The sequence below is a fragment of the Scyliorhinus torazame genome, chromosome 4 (assembly GCF_047496885.1).
Source record: "Scyliorhinus torazame isolate Kashiwa2021f chromosome 4, sScyTor2.1, whole genome shotgun sequence".
Taxonomy (NCBI): domain Eukaryota; kingdom Metazoa; phylum Chordata; class Chondrichthyes; order Carcharhiniformes; family Scyliorhinidae; genus Scyliorhinus; species Scyliorhinus torazame.
Window position 1 is genome coordinate 66351924 of NC_092710.1, and position 22497 is coordinate 66374420.

Sequence of the window (22497 nt, forward strand, 5' to 3'; positions counted from 1 at the left end):
GCTCAGAACATAAAAGCAGATAGTAAAAGCTTCTCCAAATATATAAGACAAAAAAGAGTGGCTAAGGTAAATATTGGTCCTTTGGAAGATGAGAAGGGAGATTTAATAATAGGAGACTGGGAAATGGCTGAAGAGCTGAACGGGTTTTCTGGGTCAGTCTTCACAGTGGAGGACACAAATAACATGCCAGTGACTGATGGAAATAAAGATATGATAGGTGAGGACCTTGAGATGACTGTAATCACTAAGGAGGCAGTATTGGGCAAGCTAATGGGGCTAAAGGTAGATAAGTCTCCTGGCCCTGATGGGATGCATCCCAGAGTGTTAAAAGAGATGGCTAGGGAAATTGTAAACGCACTAGTGATAATTTATCAAATTTCACTAGACACTGGGGTGGTCCCAGAGGATTGGAAAGTAGCAAACGTGACACCACTGTTTAAAAAAGGAGGTCGGCAGAAAGCGGGTAATTATAGGCCGGTAAGCTTAACTTCGGTTGTAGGGAAAATGCTGGAATCTATCATTAAGGAGGAAATAGCGGGGCACCTGGAGGGAAATTGCCCCATTGGGCAGACGCAGCATGGGTTCACAAAGGGTAGGTCGTGTCTGACTAATTTGGTAGAATTCTTTGAGGACGTTACCAGTGCAGTAGATAACGGGGAGCCAATTGATGTGGTATATCTGGATTTCCAGAAAGCTTTTGACAAGGTGCCACACAAAAGGTTGCTGCATAAACTAAAGATGCATGACATTGAGGGGAAAGTGGTAGCATGGGTAGAGGATTGGTTAACTAACAGAAATCAGAGAGTGGGGATAAATGAGTGTTTCTCTGGTTGGCAACATGTAACTAGTGGGGTCCCTCAAGGATCACTGTTGGGCCGGCAGTTGTTCACAATTTACGTAGACGATTTGGAGTTGGGGACCAAGTGCAATCTGTCAAAGTTTGCAAACGACACTAAGGTGAGTGGTAAAGCAAAAAGTGCAGAGGATAGCGGAAGTCTGCAGAAGGATTTGGATAGGTTAGGTGAATGGGCTAGAGCCTGGCAGATGGAATTCAATGTTGCCAAGTGTGAGGCTATCCATTTTGGGAGGAATAACAGCAGAATGGATTATTATTTAAACGGTAAGATGTTAAAGCATGCTGCTCTGCAGAGGGACCTGGGTGTGCTGGTGCACGAGTCGCAAAAACTTGGTGTGCAGGTGCAACAGGTGATTAAGAAGGCTAATCGAGTTTTGTTTTTCTTTGCTAGAGGGATGGAGTTCAAGACTAGTGAGGTTATGCTGCAATTGTATAGGGTGTTGGTGAGGCCGCATCTGGAGTATTGTGTTCAGTTTTGGTCTCCTTACCTGAGAAAGGACATATTGGCACTGAAGGGAGTGCAGAGGAGATTCGCTAGGTTGATCCCAGAGTTGAGGGGATTAGATTATGACAAGAGGTTGAGTAGACTGGGACTGTACTCATTGGAGTTTAGAAGGATGCGGGGGGGATCTTATTGAGACATATAAAATTATGAAGGGAATAGATAGGATAGATGCGGGCAGGTTGGTTCCACTGGTCGGGGAAAGCAGAACTAGAGGGCATAGCCTCAAAATAAGGGGAGGTAGATTTAGGACGGAGTGTAGGAGGAACTTCTTCCCCAAATGGTTGTGAATCTCTGGAATTCCTTTGCCAGTGAAGCAGTTAAGGCTCCTTCTTTAAACGTTTTTAAGAAAAAGATAGATTCCTTTCTAAAGAATAAAGGGATTCGGGGACATGGTGTACGGGCCGGAGAGTGGAGCTGAGTCCACGAAGATCAGCCATGGTCTCATTAAATGGCGGAGGAGGCTCGAGGGGCCAGATGGCCTACTCCTGTTCCTAGTTCTTATGTTCTTATGTAATACACTTTTGGAAGAGTAGTTTTCTGCTGACACAGCCAAAGAGTTGAAATTGTGCTTGCAAGTTGACGCTTCAGGGTATTTATTGTGTAGCGTTCTGTGTTTGACCACAGTTTCTCACAGTTAAGTTCTTGAAGTTGTCATGTGAGAGTACCTTTAAGAAATGGGTGTTTATCAAATAGCTGCAGTGATGTCAGAGTGTGGGTGGAGCTGGGCTGTCTGTCTGCTTTTACTTTCGTTTTTGAGCTGGCAGCTACAGTTTGTGTTTCGTTCAGTTTTCAGAGTTGGAGCTGCATCTAGCCAAACAAAGTGTCATTTTGATCTCTCTCTGCATGAAAAGAGTGTCTTCAGATCACTTGCTAATTTAAAAGAGATAACTGCCCTCAGTAGAGAATTTAAATCTGGTGTCTTTGTTAAAGAGGGTATTTGTCTTAAGGATGTTGCTAGGAAAGATTACGGGTTACTGATACAGTAATGCATTCTTTGGGGGAAGTATTTGAGTTGACAGTTGCTAACATGTTTACTGTGTGTTTATAAAATATCAACTGGATTCATATAATAAACATTGTTTTGTTTTAAAAGTACTTCAGATCTCTGTTGCATCACACCTGTAGAGTGGGCCCTTGTGCTCCCCGTAACCAAAATCTATTAAATGTTGTGGGTCAGGTGAACTCCATGATACACTTTGGTGTTCTCTAAACCCTGGCCCGTAATGAAGTGAAAAATACTACTCTGATTCAGGTGTGGCCGAAGGAACGAAACCAGGGGAAAAAGCATGGTTCGTACAAAGACAGTACAGCAACAGCTACTTTGCCTTTGGATTTTTGTGGGCTGGTGATGGCTCATGCCCTGTCCCAGATCGCCCAATTTGCAGGCAGCAGCTGTGAAACACTCCAATGGTGCCATGTTGAAGTGCCATTTCAATACAAAGCACCCATTCGCTCTCCAGCAAGATATACAGTCCTTCAAGCATCCGACAGAACAAAACGTAAAGAAAAATCAACGTATGATGGAGTGTGTGCGGACTTCAAATAATGCGTAGTGAGTTGCTTAGTGGGTGAACTCGACAGAAATTGAAGAAACCACACACCATTGCTAAAACCCTAATTCTGCGGGCATGCAAAACTATTTTGAGTAATTTTGGAAGCTGCTGCTAAAGAAAAAAACACAAGCTTTTCTTTCTGACAATACTATAAAATGGCGTTTGATGAAATTACAGTTGACAGTCAAATGTGCTTCAGGAGAAATTAGAAATGAGTGGAAAATGTTCCCTGTAGAATGATGAGTCCACAGATATTAGTGGGCACTGCCATCACTGTCAGGCCTGTGGACGAGGATTCAATTAAAGACAAATTTTGCAAAGAATTGCCTGGTCATGGATCGTACATTGAAACTAAAGTTTACAGAAATGCCTCTGGAGACATTTTGGCTGCTTGCGGTATAAGAATACCCATTTATTTCAGGTACACTTACCATTTCCCACAACCTACCTGTGCGAGTTGGTGTTCTCAGTATTGGCAGATGTAAAAAATCAAAAAGAGGGAGCGCCTATCAGTGGAGCAAGACCTGTAACTTGCCCTGTTATCAGTTCCTCCCCAGATCAAGAGACTGTTCACAGAGGCAGTCCCAGGGTCCCATTAACATTGACAGTTAGCTGCTGCTCACATTATTTCCTTTATTCATGAGCTTTCACATTGAGAAATGCAGACTTTAAAAATTGAAAACAATTGAATTTTTTAAAAAAATTGGAACACTTTTATATTGTATACATTTTCATTAAAAATATTTTGACATGTAACTGGTGATTAGGCTTTCTTGAAAACGTCTAAAACTAATGAAAATTTCATTAAATGGACTTGTTTTTGTGAGGTTTTAGAGGTAAAAAAAGACTTTTCCTCGAGAGCAGCTCAGCTGTTGAATATAGGAGATGCGCTATTTCATAGTATAAAGATGTGTCGTGACCGATAAAAGGTTCAGAACTACCAATGTACAGAGGATCTTTTCCTTGGTTGGGATAACAGGCACAATGATGAAGCCTCAGGGTAAAGAGTGGATCATGAAGGACTGAGAAGAGGAGCAACCTCTTAATTCAATGAGTTGTGAATCTTTGGAATTCTCTTCCCCAGAGATTGTGGATGCTCTGTCATTGAGAATATTCAAGACTGAGATTGATGTTTTTGATCTCTCGTGGAAACAAGGAAGATAAGAGGCCAACAGGAAAGTGGAGTTGAGGCAGAAGAGCAGCCACAACGATAACGAATGGTAGAGCACGCTCAAGGGGGCAAACTGTCCATTCCTCCTTTTCCTTATGATAATTCATTACATGAGAACAGGAGTAGGCCATTCAGCCCCTCAAACCTATCCCGCCATTCAATGAGACCATGGCTGATCTATGGCCTAACTCCATATATCTGTCTTTGGCCCATATCCCTTGAGAACAAAAATCTATCTAACTCAGATTTAAAATTAGCAACTGCTGTAGCTTCAACTGCTGTTTGTGGGAGAAAGTTGCAAACCTCTACCCCTACCCCCCTCCTTTGTGTGAAAAAATGTGTCCTATCGTTCTGCCGAACGATCTGGCTCTAATTTTCAGACTATGTCCCCCAGTTTTTCAATCTCCAACCAATGGAAATAGTTTATCTTTACCTACCCTCTCTTTTCCTGTTCATATTTTGAAGACGTCAATCAGATCACCCCTTAACCTTCTACATTCTAGCAAAAACAGGCTTGATTTGTGTAATCATTCCTCATAACTTAACTCTATAGTCCAGGCATCATTTTTGTAAACCTATGTTCATTCTCTCCAAGGCCAATATATCTTTCCTGAGGTTTGGTGCCAGTACCGCTCACAGTTCGCACTTCAAGTAGGGTCTAACCAGGGTTTTGTATAGCTGCAGCATAATGCCTGTGTCTTTATACTCCAACCGACTAGATATAAAGGCTTGCATTCCATTAACTTCTTGATTATTTCCTGCACTTCTTCATGGCATTTTATAGATCGCTGCACCTGATCCCTTATATCTCTTTGGACACCCACTTAACCTCTTCCCATTTAGAAATGCTCTATCCTTTGTTGGACCAAAATGGATAGCTTCACACTTGCTTACATTGAATTACATCTGCCACAATTTTGCCAATTCATCTCGGCCGTCAATATCTCCTTGCAATTTTATGCTACCATCTAGACTGTTTACAATGCTGCCTAGCTTTGTATCCATGATGTGGAGATCCACGGCCAGGAATCACTGAAACAACGACACGATGACATCAATGAGTTCCATCCCACCATCAGACTCACCATGGACTACTCTCCAAAATCAGTTGCATTCTTGGACGCACTCATCTCCATCAAGGACGGTCACCTCAGCACTTCGCTTTACCGCAGCCCACGGATAACCTCATGATGCTCCACTTCTCCATCTTCCACCCGAAACACATTAAAGAAGGCATCCCCTATTGATAAGCCCTCCGTATACACAGGATCTGCTCAGACGAGGAGGAGCGTAACAGACATCTACATTCGCTGAAAGATGCCCTCGTACGAACGGGATATGGTGCTTACTCATCGATCAACAGTTCCAACGCGCCACAGCAAAAAACCGCACCGACCTTCTCAGGAGACAAACATGGGACACAAAGGACAGAGTAACTTTCATCGTCCAGTACTTCCCCAAAGCGGAGAAACTACAAAATCTTATTCGCAGCCTTCAATACCTCATCGATGAAGATGAACATCTTGCCAAGGTCATCCCCACACCCCCACTACTTGCCTTAAGCCATTGTTTGCAGCAAACTACCCAGCCTTCAGAACAGCGACCACGACAGCACGCAACCCTGCCATGGCAATCTCTGCAAGACGCCAGATCATCGACTTGGGTACCACCATTACACGTCAGAACACCATCCACCATGTACACGATACATACTCGTGCGACTCGGCCAACGTTGTTTACCTCATACATTGCAGGAAAGGATGTCCCGAAGCGTTGGACATTGGCGAGACTATGAAGACGCTGCGACCACGGATGAAGGACATCGCGCGACAATCGCCAGGCAGGAATGTTCCCTTCCAGTCGGAGAATACTTCTGCAGTCAAAGGCATTCAGTCTCTGATCTCCAGGTAAGCGTTCTCCAAGGTGGCCTTCAGGACGCGCGACAATGAAGAATCGCCGAACAGAAACCTATAGCCAAGTTCCGCACACATGAGTACGGCCTCAACCGGGATCTTGGATTCATGTTGCATTACATTCACCCCCCACCATCTGGCCTGGGCTTGCAAAATCCTACCAACTGTCCTGATTTGAGACAATTCACACCTCTTGAATCTGGGATTACCCCTCTCTCTGGATCTGTAAAGATTTGATTACCTGCAAATGCTCGCATTCAAAGCATCGTATTGCCCCAACACAGAGTCCTGTGGTACACCACTAGTCACATCCTGCCAATTAGAGTACTTTCCCATTATCCCCACTCTGTTGCCTGCCACTCGATCAATTTCCAAATTATGTTAAGAATTTGTCCTCAACTAAGGCTTGCAACTTAGTTAACAGTCTCTTATGTGGGACTTTATCAAATTCCTTCTGGAATGTCATATAAATAACATCCATAAACATTTTCTCTGTCCACTACCTCAGTCACCTCTTCAAAAAAGTCAATAAGTTTAGTCAGGCATGACCTTCCCTTCATGAACCAATATAGGCTTTCAGTTACTTCTCCCTGATTATAGACTCCACCAATTTCCCGACCAGGGTTTCCCTCTTTCATCCTTCTTAAAGAGTTGAGTGACATGTGCAACTTTCCAATTCAGAGGGACTACTCTTGAATCTAGGTAACTATGATAGGATATCTACCATGTTCTCCCCTACTTTCTTTGACACCCTCGGATGGAAGCTGTCAGGTTCTGGGGATTTGACACTTAGTTACTGATGCTATAACTACGTTAATTGTATTAAGTTCTCCATCGGCTATTAATTTATTTCCGGACTGTCGGCAAGTTATCCTCTTTGTCAACTGTAAAGGCAAAGTAACACTTACATCCTGTGAATGGATTTAAAAAAATGAAAACAGGAAGTAAATTCAGCATGGCTGGCAGCATCTGTGGAGAGAGAAACAGAGTTAACGTTCCTCTTCCAATATGAATCTTTGGAATTACTGAAGGAGAATTTCTGCAGGAAGGAGACTTTTAATTTCCTGGGGATAAAGGGGTCCTTTTCAGGATGGCAGCCGGTGACGAGTGATGTTCTTCAGGGGTCAGTGTTGGGACCATATCTATTCACTGTATACATTAATTATCTAGAAGCAACTGAGGGAATTGTTGCTGAGTTTGCAGATGTTACAATGATATGTAGGGGGACAGGTTGTGCTGAGGAAGCAGAGAGGCTGCAGAAGTGCATGGGAAGGCTAGGAGACTGGGCAAAGTAGTGGCAGATGGAATACAATGTAGAATGTGTGAGGTATGCACTTTGGTAGGAAGAGTAGAGGCATAGATAATTTTCTAAATGGGAAAAGCTTTGGAAATCAGAAGCATAAAGGCACTTAGGAGTCCAAGTTCAGGATTCTCTTCAAGTTAAAATGCAGGTTCAGTTGGCAGTTAGAAAGGCAAATGCAATGTTAGCATTCATGGCAAGAAGGTTAGAATACAAGAGCAGAGATTTACTGATGAGGCTGGAAAAGGCTCTGGTCAGACCCCATTTGGAATATTGTGAGCAGTTTTGGGCCCCGTGTAGAAGGAAGGATTTACTGGCCTTGGAGAAGGTCCAGAGGAGGTTCACAAGAATTATCGCCGGAATGAAGGACTTGTCATACGTGGAGTGGTTGAGGACACTGGGTCTGTACTCAATGGAGTTTAGAAAGATGAGGGGGATCTCATTGTAACTTACAAAATACATAGATCCCTAGATGGAGTGGACGTGGAGAGAATGTTTCTACGAGTAGGTTAAACTAGAACCTGAGGGCACAGCCTCAGACTGAATGGACAATCCATTAAATCAGAGAGGAGGAAGAATTTCTTCAGCTAGAGGGTGGTGAATCTTTGCTGCTGAAGGCTGTGGAGGCCAAGTCACTGAGTGTCTTTAAAACAGAGATCAGTATGATGAATAAGGAGCACAGTAAGAAGTTTTACAACACCAGGTTAAAGTCCAACAGGTTTGTTTCGATGTCACTAGCTTTCGGAGCCCTGCACCTTCCTCAGGTGAATGAAGAGGTATGTTCCAGAAACATATCACAACGTCTTCATCTTCGACAACAAGTTCTTCACCCAGACACACGGAACAGCCATGGGGACCAAATTCGCGCCCCAATACGCCAACATCTTCATGCACAAGTTTGAACAAAACCTACTCACCGCACAGGACCTTCAACCGACGTTATACACCAGATACATCGATGACATTTTTTTCCTTTGGACCCACGGCGAAGAATCACTGAAACGACTACACGATGACATCAATACGTTCCATCCAACCATCAGACTCACCATGGACTACTCTCCAAAATCAGTTGCATTCTTGGACACACTCGTTTCCATCAAGGACGGTCACCTCAGCACTTCGCTTTACCGCAAACCCACGGATAACCTCACGATGCTCCACTTCTCCAACTTCCACCCTAAACACATTAAAGAAGCCATCCCCTATGGACAAGCTCTCAGTATACACAGGATCTGCTCAGACGAGGAGGAGTGTAACAGACATCTAATGACGTTGAAAGATGCCCTCGTACGAACGGGATGTGGCGCTCGACTCATCGATCGACAGTTCCAACGCGCCACAGCAAAAATCCGCACCGGCCTCCTCAGAAGACAAACATGGGACACAACCAACAGAATACCCTTCATCGTCCAGTACTTTCCCGGAGCGGAGAAACTACGACATCTTCTTCACAGCCTTCGACACTTCATCGATGAAGATGAACATCTTGCCATTGTCATCCCCACACCCCCACTACTTGCCTTCAAACAACCGCACAACCTCAAACAAACCATTGTTTGCAGCAAACTATCCAGCCTTCAGAACAGTGACCACGACACCACACAACCCTGCCATGGCAGTCTCTGCAAGACGTGCCAGATCATCGACATGGACACCACCATTACACGTGAGAACACCACCCACCAGGTACGCAGTACATACTCGTGCGACTTGGCCAACGTTGTCTACCTCATACGCTGCAGGAAAGGATGTCCCGAAGCGTGGTACGTTGGCGAGACCATGCAGACGCCGCGACAACGGACGAATGGACATTGTGCGACAATCACCAGGCAGGAATGTTCCCTTCCAGTCGGGGAACACTTCAGCAGTCAAGGGCATTCAGCCTCTGATCTCCAGGTAAGCATTCTCCAAGGCGGCGTTCAGGACGTGCGACAACGCAGAATCGCCGAGCAGAAGCTTATAGCCAAGTTCCGCACACATGAGTGCGGCCTCAACCGGGACCTGGGATTCATGTCGCATTACATTCATCCCCCACCATCTGGCCTGCGAAATCCTACCAACTGTCCTGGCTTGACACAATTCACACCTCTTTAACCTGGGGTTACCCCATCTCTGGGTCTGTGAAGGTTTAATCACCTGCTAATGCTCGCATTCCAAGAATTGTCTGGCAGCTTTGAATTTGTCTATGTATATGTTTCTGGAACATACCTCTTCATCCACCTGAGGAAGGAGCAGCGCTCCGAAAGCTAATGACATCGAAACAAACCTGTTGGACTTCAACCTGGTGTTGTAAAACTTATTTCTGTGCTCACCCCAGTCCAACGCTGGCGTCTCCACGTCATTAATAAAGAGATCAGAGGTTATGGGGAGAAGGCAGGAGAATGGGGATACAAAACATATCAGCCATGATTGAACGGTGGAGCAGACTGGATAAGCTGAATGGCCTAATTCTGCTCGATGTCTTATGGCTCCAGATCCCAAAGGGTCGCAGAGAAGTTATATTTGACTTGGAATGTTAACTCTGTTTCTCTCTCCACATATGCTTCCATACTGGCTGATTTTAGCAGCATTTTGTTTTCATCGCAGATGTCCAGCACTCTCAGCATTTTACTTTTACACATAGATATATGTGTGTGTGTAGTTTAATATGTCCGTGTAAAAATATACATTCTATATAGTTTTATTACCCGTGATCCCCTCTAACCTGTGCGGCGCCTCACTCAACCCACTCCAGCGCACCGGAGCTCAAACGAGACGCCCCGCCCCTATTGCAGCTCGCTCGCCCGCCCCGCCAGCGTCACCATTGGTTGGAGGACCCGCCCCCTTCTCCCCAACAAACAAAGGATCACCTGATCTGCGCTGCCAAATCTACTCCATTTGGTGTGCGATCAGCTCAGGTTTGTAATTTATTTGATTCCCTCTCAGTCCACCTCTCGGCCATCCGAGACTCACTCGGTTTTGGAGAACACATCTTCCGTCGATTGTTCGGCCTTCCCCAGGAGTCCAGCGCGCACATCCTTGTCTGAGCATGCGTATTTCGGGCAGCAGATCGGTATATATTGAAATTAACCCCCCCCCCCTTCCCCCCCCCGTTTTTGTTATTTAAAGGAACAGGCGTTCTTTTTAAAAATATTTTTTTTAATTAAAGTTTTTCATAATAAATAGTAATAATCATAACACAGCAGAATAGAGTGAACATTAACATAGTGCAAAAAGAGAATATACAATAGCAATTAACTAGACGTAACCCCACGCGCCTCAGTCTTCCCACACCCTCCCAACGGAGCACTCACCCCCACTCCCCTATGGGTCGCTGCTGATGCTTTAATTTTCCCTGAGAAGTCATAGGAAGGTATTATGCCCCCGCTCAACAGCAGCAGCTCTGTACACTTGGTAAAACTTTTTAGACATAAGTAGGCATCTGTTCGTGGCGTTGTCGTCCCTTGCTTCTCCCAGACGGAGTTCGTTCCCGTTGTCGTCTCGTGCGCACTTCCGCTTCTGCAGCCCTCCCGTCTTCCCCGTTTTCTCTGTTCCTGTGGATGTTAAGTTTGTTATCGTTTCCCTGCCTCCCCCTCCCTGCCTCGCTATTCCTCCCTGCCTTTTCCATCTACCCCCCTCTCCCCTCTTCTGCCCTCCCCTCCCTGTGGTTCCCCTTTCCTTCCTCTTAGATCTAGCTGTCGTCTCCCGCCCCCCCCCCCCCCCCCACCCTCTCTCGCTGTCCATCTCGCCCTCTCATGCTTTGGCTACTTTCCCCTGTTTCTTGGCTACCTGGTTATTCTTCTGCTTGTTTGTTGGCCACAAACAGGTCTTGGAACAATTGGGTGAATGGCTCCCACGTTCTGTGGAAGCCATTGTCTGACCCTCGGATGGCGAATTTGATTTTCTCCATTTGGAGAGTTTCCGAGAGGTCGGACAGCCAGTCTGCAGCTTTGGGTGGTGCTGCTGATCACCAGTCGAACAGGATTCTACGGCGGGCGATCAGGGAGGCAAAGGCAAGGGCGTCCGCCCTCCTCCCCAGGAATAGATCTGGCTGGTCTGAAACCCCGAAGACCGCCTCTTTCGGGCATGGCTTCATCCTCACCCCCACCACTTTGGACATTGCCTTGAAGAAGGCTGTCCAGTACTCCACAAGTCTGGGGCAGGACCAGAACATGTGGGTGTGGTTGGCTGGGCCTCCTTGGCCCCGTTCACATCTATCTTCCACCTCCGAGAAGAACCTACTCATACGGGTTCTTGTTAAGTGGGCTCTATGTACCACTTTTAGTTATGTCAGGCTGAGCCTTGCGCACGTGGAAGTGGAGTTGACCCTATGCAGCACTTCGCTCCAGAGTTCCCACCCTATTTTGATCCCCAGGTCCTCCTCCCACTTCATTCTTGTTGCATCCAGTGCGGTATCGGCCCCTTCTGCCAGTCGGTCATACATGTCACTACAGTTTCCTTTATCTAGTATGCTGGCGTCCAGTAACTCTTCCAGTAGTGTCTGTCGGGGTTATTGTGGATATGTCCCTGTCTCCTTTCGTAGGAAGTTTTTTAGTTGCAGGTACCTTAGCTCGTTCCCCCTGGCTAGCTGGAATTTCTCTGTCAGTTCGCCCAGTGTTGCGATCCTGCCGTCCGTGTATAGGTCCCTGACTGTCAGTGTCCCTCTGTCCTGTCCCCACCTTTTGAAGGTGGTGTCACACAGCGCTGGCGCAAACCTATGGTTCTTGCAGGTGTGAGCTGTACCTGACATTTTGGTCAGGCCAAATTGTTGCCGTAGTTGGTTCCAGGACTGGAGGGTGGCTATTACCACCGGGAAGCTGGAGTGTTGTTTTTTGGGTGGGGATGGGAGTGCCACCGAGGCGAGGGCCCGGAGGGAAGTCCCCCTGCAGGAGGCCTCCTCCTCCGCACGCACCCATTCAGCTTCTGGCTCCTTGATCCATCCCCTTACACGCTAGGCCGTCGCCGCCCAGTGGTAGAATTGTAGGTTTGGGAGGGCAAGCCCCCCCCCCCCCCCCCCCCCCACTGGATTTTGTTTTTTGTAAGACCTTCTTTGGGATCCTAGCATTCTTCCCGCCCCCCCCCCACTCGCCCATACGACCGCCATGATTAGTGTATCTAGTGCTTTGAAGAAGACCTTGGGGTTGTAGATCGGGATGGATCTGAATAGGAAGAGGTACTTTGGAAGCACGTTCATTTTGATCATCTGGACTCTCCCCGCGAGGGAGAGTTGGAGCGTGTTCCATCTTTTTAAGTCCTTGTTTACTTCCTCTGTCAGACTGGTGAGGTTCCATTTGTGGATCCCTTTCCAGTCATGGGCTATTTGGATCCCCAGGTAGCGGAATTTGTGTCGGGCTTGCTGAAGCAGCAGTCCCGTTATGGCTGCCCCACCTACTTGTGGGTGTACCGGGAAGATCTCGCTTTTGCTCATGTTGAGTTTGTAGCCCGAGAAGGCGCCAAACTCTTTCAGGGGCGCGATGATTCCGTCCATGCTGCTCTGTGGATCCGAAATGTAGAGGAGCAGGTCATCTGCAGAGAGTGAGACTCAGTGCTCTCTGCCTCCCCTTCGGATCCCCCTCCAACTTTTTGCTGCTCTGAGCGCAATTGCTAGTGGTTCGATCGCTAGAGCGAATAGCAGCGGGGACAGTGGGCATCCTTGTCTGGTGCCCCTGTGCAGCTGGAAGTATCATGAATTGCTATTGTTGGTCCGTACGCTCGCCATGGGAGCGTTGTATAGAAGCTTTACCCAGGAGGTGAACCCTGTTCCAAGCCCAAACCGCTCCAGTACCTCTCTGAGGTATTTCCATTCAACTCTGTCGAAGGCCTTTTCTGCATCTAGGGAGACAATCACCTCTGGTGTTCTCTCCCTGGAGGGGTTCATTATCACGTTCAGCAGGCACCTGATGTTCGAGGTAAGCTGTCTACCTTTGACAAAGCTCGCCTGCTCCTCTGTTCGAGGTAAGCTGTCTACCTTTGACAAAGCCCGCCTGGTCCTCTGCGACCACCTCAGGTACACAGTCTTCTAACATTTTGGCTCGGATTTTGGCCAGTATTTTGGTGTCTGCATTCAGCAGTGAGATGGGTCTGCATGACCCACATTCCGTTGGGTCTTTGTCTTTCTTAAGTATCCGCGAGATTGAGGCCTGTGCTAGCGTGAGCAGCAGTGTGCCCCTAGCTAGCGAGACTGTGAACATCTCCCGCAGGTGCGGGGCCAGTGCTGTTGTAAATGTTTTGTAGAGGTCCGCCGGGAACCCGTCGGGTCCCGGCGCCTTCCCCGCCTGCATGGAGCTAATGCTGTCCATGATCTCTCCAAGGACTAGTGGTGCTTCCAAGCCCCGTTTTTTGCCCGCCCCTCGACTAGAATGTCCAGTCCATCAAGGAACCGTTTCATCCCAGACTCCCCCATTGGGGGCTCTGAGGTGTACAGCCCTTGGTAGAATGCCTTGAAGGTTTTGTTGATCTTTTCTGGGTCTGTTTCTAGTGTGCCTCTGGTATCCCTGGTTTGTGCAATTTCTCTGTTGGCTGCCTGCTTTCTCAGCTGGTGTGCCAACAGGCGGCTGGCTTTGTCTCCATGTTCGTACAGGGTCCCACGTGCCTGGCGGAGTTGGGGCACTGCTTTCCTGGTGGACAGCAGGTCAAAGTTCCTTTGTAGCTCTTACCTCTCCGCCAGGAGCTCTACGGTCGGGGCCTCGGAGTATTTACGGTCTACCTCCAGTATGGAGTCGACCAGCTGCTGCCTAGCCACCCGTTCCTCCGTATCTCTTCGCGCTTTGAAAGCGAAGATTTCCCCTCTTAGTACGGCCTTTAGTGCTTCCCAGAACGTGGAGGGTGAGACCTCCAAATTCTGGTTGTTCTCTGTGTAGTCTGCTATGGCCCGTGATGACCTTTCGTTGAAGGTCTTGTCCACTAGTAGGGCGACGTCCAACCTCCATGTGGGGTGTTGGGCCCTGCCCGTCTCCAACCTCACGTCCATGTAGTGTGGAGCGTGGTCTGATATCACAATTGCGGAGTATTCCACCTTGTCTATCCCTGGAAGCACCGTTTTCCCCACCACAAAGAAGTCAATGCTGGTGTATACGTTGTGTACTGGGAAGAAAAAGGAGAATTCCTTCTCCCTGGGTGGGCGAACCTCCAGGGGTCCACCGTTCCCATCTGCTCCATAAAGTGACTGAGTTCCTTTGCCATGCTAGAGGTTTTCCCCATTTTAGGGTTTGATCTGTCTGTCTTTGGATCCTGTGCACAGTTGAAGTGTCCCCCCACGCCCCCCCCCCCCACCCCGCCATGATTAGTCGATGCGTCGCTATGTCAGGGATTTCTGCCATGGTCTTCTTGATGAAGCTCGTGTCGTCCCAGTTGGGTGCGTGCACGTTAACTAGCACTAACTGTGCCCCATCCATGACGTAACCGTCTTTGTCACCCTAAACATCGTCCTCATGCCGATCAATATTGCCACCCTTCTGACCCTTGTTCTATAGCAGGAATGGTAGGATTGTCCCACCCAGCCCTTTCTTAACCGCAGACAGTCCTGCTCTCTCAGGTGTGTCTCTTGGAGGAAGACTATGTCGGCCTTCGTATTTCTCAGGTGGGTGAGGACACTGGATCACTTCACTGGGCCGTTGAGTCCCCTTACGTTCCAGGTGACTATCCTGGTGGGGGGCTTCTGCCCCTCACTCCTGTGGGATTAACCATACTTACCTGGTGGACGCGCCCCTGCCCTCCGGGGTTCCCTTTGTTAGAGGGTCGTCCAGGATGGTTGCTGGCACTGCTCTCTCCATGGGGACGGGTCCCTGCGCTCTGGGGGTTTCCCTTTGTCCCGGGGGCACCCGACATGGCCGCCCACTGTGCGTCCGCCATGCGGGTAGTCCCCTGCACTCTGGGGTCTCCCTTCGCCCAGAGACCGTACTGGGTGGGTGCTTGCAGCGATTCCTTGTTTTGAGCCTTGTTTGTGGCACTTTGTAGCCCTATTCCTTTTCTAGCCTTGTTTGTCCCTCCTTGCCTGTGTCGCCCCTCCCCGATCTCCCTCTCTGTGTACCCCCCCCCCCCTCCCGGTCTCTGCCCTTTTCCCCCCCTCTACCTCGTACCCCTCCTTTGTCTGTCTTTCTCCTGTTCCTATCCCAATTTGCTCTCCCGTCTCTGTTGAGTGCCCCCCCCTCCCCAGCCAGGCGCCTCCCCCCTGTTGGGGGCGTGGTACGGCCCTGCTTTGTTGCATGCCCCCCCGGCGCTAGCTTTCCTGCTAGTACGGTGGCCCCCCTCTTGGGAGTTACTGTCTCGCTTCTCCCCTGCCCAGCCTCTGCGGTTTTCTGCCTGCTCTTCCCCTATCCTACCCTGCACTCCTTTTGCTTGCTCTCCCTTCTCCGCTACTCTTGTTCCCTCGTGCTGGGGCCTGGCCTCCCACCTGAAGTGGTCCCGCGGGCAGTTGTTTGTTCTTTGTTCAGGGTGCGCTCGCCGTGACGGGAGCGGGGGGGGGGGGGGGGGGCTGGCGTTGCCTCACCCCTTCCCGCCCCCCGTCGGCATGCTGTTGCCCCTTGCCAGGGGCCCCTCATTTCTACCTTCGCTGGTTTGTGCTCCTCGACAAACTTGTTTGCTTCGGCAGGGACTGTAAAGAAGTATTCTCTTTCTTGGTATGTGACCCAGAGTTGCTCTTATGAAGAGCTGCTTTTGCTCTATTAAACTCGGCACGTCCCCTGGCTAGGTCTGCCCCAATGTGTTCGTAAATTCTGATGGCATGTGCTTGCCATTTACAGGTTCTGTTTTTCCTGGCCCAGCGCAGGATTGTTTCCCTATCTTGGTACCGGTGCAGTTTAGCTACAACTGCTCTCGGGTGTTCCCGTGCTTTGGGCTTCGGGTGCTCCCGTGCTTTGGGTTTTGGGTGCAGCGACCGGTGTGCTCTGTCCATTTCTGGTGGGCTGGGAAAGATTTTCTTCCCCACTAAGTTGCCCAGCATCTCGGCCACGTATGTTGTGGGGTTTGTACCCTTGATCCCCTCTGGTAGGCCCACTAATCTGACATTTTGCCTCCTCGAGCGGTTTTCCTGGTCGTCCACTCTGCCCTTCAGGCTCCCCTATGTTGTGCCCAGTCTCCCCACCTCCCTCTCCAGGGCCGTGATCTGGTCGCTCACGTCAGTCGCTGCTTTCTCCAGCTCCTTAATGGTCACCTAATGGCTTCCAGTCACTTCCCTTTGGCGTCCAATTTCTCCTCTGCTCTGCCCAGGGCCTGCCGCACCTCCGTCAGGGCCTTGGCCATTGCTGCCTGCACTGCGGCCTCTATGTCTGCCCTAGCCTCTGCCTTGTTTACCTGCTGATGTTCCCTCAGCGCATCGGCAAAGGCTGCCTTCCAATTCCAGCTCCCCCCTGGCCCCGGGAAGACTGCACCTGTCTGCCGAGCTCTTTGTGATGCGGCGATACTTCCGTTCTGCCGTTTTGTGCGCTGATTGGCTCGTATGAACTGGCTCCCCATTGCCCCGTCTGCCTTTGGTGCCCCTTCTCCCTCTGCTTTGGCTCCGTTCTGGCATGTTTTCCCTTTTTTTTCTTTCCCCCATGTATTTATTTATTTATTTATTCCCCCCCCCTTCCCTTTTTCTTCACCCCTCCGTTCTCTCCTTTACCACTTTATTTTTCGTCTTTTATAAAATTCTTCCCAGGTGAACATGTTTTGGGTGAAAAAGTGCAAAAAGAATTGTTAAAAGTTTTAAAAGTTTTCTTTTCAGAGTTTTGTTTCTGCAAAAGTTCTTTTTTCCTTCCTTTTCCCTCACTCACTCAGGTCGAGAGAGAGTGGCTTCTGGTTGGGAGGCCCTCTTTGTCCCTGCCTCGTGGTGGGGGGCGGGGGGGGGGTGTCAGTCCGTTCCGCTTCGGTCCCCGCTGCTCGGTCTGGGCCGCCGCTCGTCGCACCCTGCGCTCTCCTGGAGGGGAGAGGGGGTGTCATCGGTCCCTCCTCCATTCCTTCCTCCCTGCAGGTTTGCCCCCCCCCCCCCGTTTCGTTATGGGCCGCCGCTTCGGTCTACCCTGAGCTCTGCTGCCTTGCGGGCAGGGGGGCGGGGGGGGGGGCGGGCTGCCGCCGGATCGATCCGAGCTCCCCTGCCCCTGATTTCGCGGGAATTTAAAAAAAAATTAATCCGGAGGCCCCCTGAAAAAGCCCCGACTTTTTGCTGCGACCGCTCTGCTCACGAACGCCCGAAGTCCCAGTTCTCAGGAACAGGCATTCTGAAAGAGAGAGACTAATTTCAATAGAGAGAGGAGGGACTGCAGGCTTTTCAGCAACATATCGGTGAAGCTAGTAAATTTTCTGTTCTGAATTCCATTCCTCCAGTTTTTTGTTATTGCTGATGGAAACTTTTTGTACAGGGAAAAGGTGGGCAGACGGGAAGCTCAGATGAAATATCAGGCCCATCTGTCGGACTCACCATTCATCAGATCCTGAAGATTAGTCACAATATGGAAAAGAAGCACAACATTTGCAACGTGGAAAAACTTTACACGCGTTCCATGTGTGGAGGCAGATTTGAACAAGCCTCTGACCTGGGGAAGCACAATTGTGATGTGACTGCGGAGAGGCCGTGTAAATGTGAGGATTGTGGGAAGATATTCAGACACGCATCTAAGCTGGAAACTTATCAACGCAGTCACACCGGGGCCAGGCCATTCACCTGCCCCAAGTGTAGGAAGGGATTCACTCAGTCATCACCCTTGCTGAGACACCAGCAAGTTCATACTGGGGAGAGACCGTTCACCTGCTCTGTGTGTGGGAAGAGATTTACTCAGTCATCTGATTTGTTGGCACACCAGCGGGTTCACACTGGGGAGAGACCCTCCAGCTGTTCTGTGTGTGGGAAGGGATTCACTCAGTCAACGACTTTGTTGAGACACCAGCGAGTTCACAGTGGAGAGAGGCGGTTTACCTGCTCTGTGTGCGGGAAGGGTTTTACTCAGGCATCTGACCGACTGGCACACCAGCGAGTTCACACTGGAGAGAGGCCATTCACCTGCTTCATGTGTGGGAAGGGATTCACTCTGTCATCAACCTTGCTCAGACACCAGCGGGTTCACACCAGGTAGAGACCGTTCACCTGCTCCATGTGTGGAAAGGGATTTGATCTGTCAACTGACGTGCTCATGCACCAGCGAGTTCACACTGGGGAGAGACCCTCCACCTGCTCTGTGTGTGGGAAAGGATTCAAACAAGCTTCCAATCTGCTAATCCATCAGCGAGTTCACACTGGGGTAAAGCCATTCACCTGCTCTGTGTGTGGGAAGGGATTCACACAAGCCTCCAATCTGCTAAACCACCAGCAAGTTCATACCGAGGAGAGGCGTTCATCTGTTCAATATGTGGGAAGGGATTTACACAAGTCTCCAATCTGCTAAACCACCAGCGGCTTCACACTGGGAAGAATCCATTCGCCTGCTCTGTGTGTGGGAAGGGATTCAGTCAATCACCCTACCTGCTGAAACACCAACACCAGCAACTTCACAACTGACTGCATTACTTCAATTCTGCAAGTACTCGCTTGATAAAGCAGACTTGAGTATTATTGAGAAAAGGTTGAAGCTTTTCACCTGCACTCATCAGGACAGCTGCAAGAACACAAAATTTCAAAAGGAAAAACAATTTATTTTGCATTGGAGACAGGTACTGATTGGTTAACAAGTCAATTCTGATCATTTGAGGCAATGCAATGGATAATTCCCCAGGGAACAATTATCCCACACACTTTTAATTCATTCAAAAATGGCACAATGCCTGGACATGTTCCTTCTGTCTGCAGAGGACAAGTCCCCTTCTATGAATATATGTAGCTTCTAGCAAGCATAAGTAAGCCAAATTGTGAGCATGATTAAGCATCTTAAATTGGTTGTTCATGTAGTTGTTATCACACTCGGGGTACTCCAGCAAGTGTTGAATCGTGGAATCATATCTGATTATGTTCTGGGTTTTTCAAGAATAAGCTGGTTGCCTATCTATTGGGTGAAGCCAAATGGACACGCACTTTGATATTTGGAAACAAGGAACAGGAGTGGGCCATTGAGCCCCTCAAGCCTGCTCTACCATTTAATAAGCTGAAATTATTAACCTCAAATCTGCATTCAACCGACCGAAAATATTTCACCACTTGTTAATCATGAATCGATCCACCTCTGCCTTAAAAATATTCAAAGACTGCTTCACCGCCTTTTTAGGAAGAGAAAGATGAACAACCTTCTGAGGGAATTTGTTTTAAATGGGTGACTGCTTATTTTTAAGCATGACGTGGAGATGCCGGCGTTGGACTGGGGTGAGCACAGTACGAAGTCTTACAACACCAGGTTAAAGTCCAACAGGTTTGTTTCTATATCACTAGATTTCGGAGCGCTGCTCCTTCCTCAGGTAATTACACTGAAATACGTCTGGAACGATCAAAATATCTTAAGGCGAGAAGTATACTTGTTTGCTAATCTACTGAGACACGACGGAGCTGGAGACCCTGAGCAGCGCTCTGCAGGAATTATTAACCCTCTTGCCAGTAATTTGGCTCAAATGCTGCCACCTTCCACAATCCGATTGCTTAACATGCAGTCGGTTGCTGGCTACAACAAATACTTTTGATGCTTCGAAATTTCTTTTTCAAAAAGCTGCGCTACCCATTTCTAATGTGATGCTATTGAGACGCGACGCATGATCTCCCGGATAATGTCCTTAGCTTTTAACTCCCCGAACCATTTACCACAATTTAAAATTCAGCTGGCTCATCATCATTTCGTGCTAAAGCAGCAGCCGTCCATTCGGACTACGGTGAGCGCCTGTCCTGCAATTGCAAATAATTTGCATGATGCTGAGATGCTGGCGCTGGAGACAGAAAGAAGTGTGACAGCAACAGGTTTATTTAAAATCACAAGCTTTGGCAGCGCCGTCCCTTCATCAGTTGAAGTGATGGAGGAGCACTTCACCTGATGAAGGGCCAGCGCTGCCAAAGCTTACGATTTCAAATCAAACTGTTGGCCTTTAATATGGTGTTGTGAGACTTCTTACTGAATAAGCCGCACGCACTTTATTGCGGCACAACATTTCGACTGAATTTTGAATTCACAGGGTCAGCTGCTTTTACACTTTCAGTGAAGAAACCCGTCCAACGACTTTTGGGGACAAGTACTTGAAATGTGGGCCGTAGCACATCCCGTGCTAGAATAATAATAATGATCATTACTGTCTCAAGTAGGCTCACATTAACACTGCCAATAGGTTACTGTGAAATTTCAATCATGAAGATGACTACATGAGAAATTTGATGAGGAGAAAGTTTGCAGATTGGGCGCTGCTCCAGGCACAATGTGTTCAACAATGTCGAAGCCAGCGTAAGTGTTGGTGAGAAGTTTGTCTATTGGAAACATGCAGAAAGTTCTAGGGGAAAACAAATCTTTACGGCTTGCTGGCAACCTAAAGGGTGGAATTTACAAAAGGCAAATTTGCGCGATCCAGCTTGTTCGCGATCACTCAGCAAATAATACTCAATTCTCCATTCACGACTGGACTGAATTTGGAATCGACTTGGTCACAGGACGTGATCGCACGTGCATGGCCGGTTAGCTCAGATGGATAGAGCGTGGTGCTAATAACGCCAACGTCGCGGGTTCGATCCCCTTACTGGCCAACGAAGTAGCCACGTCGTGAAATAAGCTCAACTATTCCAGCAAACTATACAGTGTTGCTGGAGCGGTGTTTTGACTCCGCTGCGGCAACGCAGAGCCCCTTTTCACTGCTTGGCGCCTCTTGGACAGTATCTGTCACTTTTTCTGAGAAACTGTCGTTTTTTTACATTTCTGTGTCACAAATGTGTCCAACGTCTCCTAATCAATAGCGAACTCCTGCAGGTGACAATTCACGTCGCTCTGAACTGTGTTTTACGTCTCTTTCATTGCAATGTTTCAGGCTAATCTGCTCCAGGCAGCCTTGCAAATAGCCAAGGTACCATTACATGCCCGCCTACCTTGAAATTGCGGCATTCAAGAGATGAACAGCGCTCTGCAGGAATTATTAACCCTCTTGCCAGTAATTTGGCTCAAATGCTGCCAGCTTCAACAATCCGATTGCTCAACATGCAGTCGGTTGCTGGCTACAACAAATACTTTTGATGCTTCGGCTTCGAAATGTCTTTTTCAAAAAGCTGCGCTACCCATTTCTAACGTGATGCTAATTACACTGATGTGGAGATGCCGGCGTTGGACTGGGGTGAGCACAGAAAGAAGTCTTACAACACCAGGTTAAAGTCCAACAGGTTTGTTTCGATATCACTAGATTTCGGAGCGCTGCTCCTTCCTCAGGTAATTACACTGAAACACGTCTGGAACGATCAAAATATCTTAAGGCGAGAAGTATACTTGTTTGCTAATCTACTGAGACACGACCGAGCTGGAGACCTTGAGCAGCGCTCTGCAGGAATTATTAACCCTCTTGCCAGTAATTTGGCTCAAATGCTGCCACCTTCCACAATCCGATTGCTTAACATGCAGTCGGTTGCTGGCTACAACAAATACTTTTGATGCTTCGAAATTTCTTTTTCAAAAAGCTGCGCTACCCATTTCTAATGTGATGCTATTGAGACGCGACGCATGATCTCCCGGTTAATGTCCTTAGCTTTTAACTCCCCGAACCATTTACCACAATTTAAAATTCAGCTGGCTCATCGTCATTTCGTGCTGAAGCAGCAGCCGTCCATTCGGACTACGGTGAGCGCCTGTCCTGCAATTGCAAATAATTTGCATGATGCTGAGATGCTGGCGCTGGAGACAGAAAGAAGTGTGACAGCAACAGGTTTATTTAAAATCACAAGCTTTGGCAGCGCCGTCCCTTCATCAGTTGAAGTGATGGAGGAGCACTTCACCTGATGAAGGGACAGCGCTGCCAAAGCTTACGATTTCAAATCAAACTGTTGGCCTTTAATATGGTGTTGTGAGACTTCTTACTGAATAAGCCGCACGCACTTTATTGCGGCACAACATTTCGACTGAATTTTGAATTCACAGGGTCAGCTGCTTTTACACTTTCAGTGAAGAAACCCGTCCAACGACTTTTGGGGACAAGTACTTGAAATGTGGGCCGTAGCACATCCCGTGCTCGAATAATAATAATGATCATTACTGTCTCAAGTAGGCTCACATTAACACTGCCAATAGGTTACTGTGAAATTTCAATCATGAAGATGACTACATGAGAAATTTGATGAGGAGAAAGTTTGCAGATTGGGCGCTGC

At 48.2% G+C, this 22497-nt stretch overlaps 1 non-coding gene across 1 annotated transcript; it reads left to right on the plus strand.

The window, feature by feature from the left end:
* The first annotated feature begins 20824 nt into the window (after positions 1–20824).
* Positions 20825–20898, plus strand: trnai-aau (transfer RNA isoleucine (anticodon AAU)). The gene has a single exon. It is a non-coding gene; the product is annotated as a tRNA-Ile (tRNA).
* The last annotated feature ends 1599 nt before the right edge of the window (positions 20899–22497 follow it).